A 3,295-nucleotide genomic window follows, 5' to 3' on the forward strand; every position below is an offset into this window, starting at 1 on the left:
GGGTAGGATGGGGGATTTAAGATAAATAAACAAACCAGTATCAGTAAATTGAAGAATGGCCTTATCGCCGTATTTCTCTCTTATAAAATCGTAGTGAAATCGATATAGAAATAATTTGGAAAGATCTAATATTGAGAAGCCAGTGTAAATGGGTCGATTTAGGGTTAAAGTTTTCTTAACCATCTGGATTCCGACCAATTCATTATGATACATAATGAATTTTTGGAAGGCCGGTGATGATGCCTTTTTAACCGCTCTTTCCTCTGTTTGTACAGTCGCCGCAATTAAAAACTTTCTCTCTGGCGACGTCTTGTTTCAATCATAAGCCGCAAATTATTGATCTGATACAATGGGTATAAAAAAACGTATCTTATATTGTTGTTTCAATAAATTTTTTACTAAGCGTTTTTTTTTTCACTCTCCACTTTCCATTTCCAACTGCTAAATAGGGGGTTTTGAATGATTGGGATGATTTTAAAGAGAAGGTGAACAGTTGAGCATAGCTCGTCCGAATTACCGAATGACATTCCAGTAAAGGGAGAGTGATGTTAATTGCAATTTTCTGAATACACGTCCCCCACGGAATCAATGCCTTGAGCCATATTTTTATGGATAGAGATCCCCTTTAATGTTGCACAAATATATAATCAACAATTGTGGAATGAAACTTCAAATTTTCCTCCGGTGAAGATATGGCCACGGGTGCGACATTCTGTTCCACTATGGTTCGCAAATGCCAGGGGGTGGAGAATGATTTCTATCTAGATTAGTGGGCGATTCTTGATGTCAGTTTCAACATAAGTCTGCACGAACGTTTGGTTGAAAACGGCGCATTTCGGAGAGAACCATCTAGAAATTCAATGGCCAACCAATTCCCTCAATATGTCACCCATTGAAAACCGCTTGGTGGAGGAAATACAGGTTCACTGAAAAGGAGAATACCCACATTCAAAGCATAGCATGGGTCACAAAGTGGTGCCTACATTTGAGGAAGTGGTTGTGTTCATTGTATTCAACTAATTGGGATTCGCCATAACGAAGATGACGAACCTTTCTCAAGAAACACTTTATTTACAATGCGAAATTAGCATTATACTAAAGTTCCACTAGTCTTAGCAGTGTATCCGATGGCAAATTATGGTCTTTTTGAGAATCAATGGAATCTGCTGAGCTGCACGAAGTATTAAATCCTTGAAGGTTAAGTAAGGACGCAATGTAGAGTGTGTATATATTTTATTGAGAACTACCCAACCAACATAACAAGTTAAATAAAGAATAAAGACACTTTGCTAATTACTATCGAACATTTATTCTTAATTATGAACATGGTTAGGATAAATACATTTATGCGTTTTAATTTTTAATTTCATTATGCGATTAATATTTGATCATCTTACCGTTGGCGTTTACAACCTGTTGCATTCTCTGCGGCATTGATGAAAACAGATTGTTTATATAATCGGGCCGCTCACCAACCTCTTCCCATGCGGCCTGGATGATGGTGAAAAGTTCGTCCTTATCATTGGGAATTATATTGTTCTGGGATACAATCCTTTTCATAATCGCCGCTTATGGTGAAAATGGGCGATTGACCGACAAACCAAGACCTGGAACTCCACGCCTTACCACTGCAGAAGAAGACGACGTTATTGCTGCTCTTGTTGTGAATAATCCTACGACCACGGTTCGATCTGTAAAATCCATCATGGAATTGGAAGCGTCGGAAACAACGATTAGAAACCGATTACGTGACGTTGGGCTACACAGTCGTATCGCCGCGGAAAAGCCATATCTCAAACCAGAGCACGAACAAGAACGCCTAGCATTTGCGCGCGCTCACCTGCACTGGAGGAACGAATGGGATGAAGTTGTCATCAGCGACGAATCAACATTTTGTTCATCTACGGACCATCACGTAAGAGTGTGGAGAGAGAAAGGGACCCGATATGATGCGGCTAACATTCATTCAATCCGGAATAGCGGACGGTTTTCTGTGCCAGTGTGGGGTTATATTTCAAAACATGAAATTGGCACCTTAGTACGAATAGAAGGGCACCTAAATTCCGATAAGTATTTTGATGTATTGGAACATACGTTTTTCCCTCATGTTGTAGACAATCATTTTCCGGACGGTAAATTTATATTTCAACAAGATAATTCGAGTATACACAAGTCACGTGCAACCATGGCGTATTTGAAGGAGAATCATCCGGAAATAGATCTAATTACCTGGCCAAGAAATTCACCCGACTTATCTCCAATCGAAAACGTCTGGGCGATTATGAAAAGGATTGTATCCCAGAACAATATAATTCCCAATGATAAGGACGAACTTTTCACCATCATCCAGGCCGCATGGGAAGAGGTTGGTGAGCGGCCCGATTATATAAACAATCTGTTTTCATCAATGCCGCAGAGAATGCAACAGGTTGTAAACGCCAACGGTAAGATGATCAAATATTAATCGCATAATGAAATTAAAAATGAAAACGCATAAATGTATTTATCCTAACCATGTTCATAATTAAGAATAAATGTTCGATAGTAATTAGCAAAGTGTCTTTATTCTTTATTTAACTTGTTATGTTGGTTGGGTAGTTCTCAATAAAATATATACACACTCTACATTGCGTCCTTACTTAACCTTCAAGGATTTAATACTTCGTGCAGCTCAGCAGATTCCATTGATTCTCAAAAAGACCATAATTTGCCATCGGATACACTGCTAAGACTAGTGGAACTTTAGTATAATGCTAATTTCGCATTGTAAATAAAGTGTTTCTTGAGAAAGGTTCGTCATCTTCGTTATGGCGAACCCCAATTAGTTGAATACAATGAACACAACCACTTCCTCAAATGTAGGCACCACTTTGTGACCCATGCTATGCTTTGAATGTGGGTATTCTCCTTTTCAGTGAACCTGTATTTCCTCCACCAAGCGGTTTTCAATGGGTGACATATTGAGGGAATTGGTTGGCCATTGAATTTCTAGATGGTTCTCTCCGAAATGCGCCGTTTTCAACCAAACGTTCGTGCAGACTTATGTTGAAACTGACATCAAGAATCGCCCACTAATCTAGATAGAAATCATTCTCCACCCCCTGGCATTTGCGAACCATAGTGGAACAGAATGTCGCACCCGTGGCCATATCTTCACCGGAGGAAAATTTGAAGTTTCATTCCACAATTGTTGATTATATATTTGTGCAACATTAAAGGGGATCTCTATCCATAAAAATATGGCTCAAGGCATTGATTCCGTGGGGGACGTGTATTCAGAAAATTGCAATTAACA

Source organism: Phalangium opilio, unplaced genomic scaffold (genome assembly GCF_054372755.1).
Source record: "Phalangium opilio isolate 3A_F unplaced genomic scaffold, DU_Popi_V2 ptg000046l_1, whole genome shotgun sequence".
Classification (NCBI taxonomy): Eukaryota; Metazoa; Arthropoda; class Arachnida; order Opiliones; family Phalangiidae; genus Phalangium; species Phalangium opilio.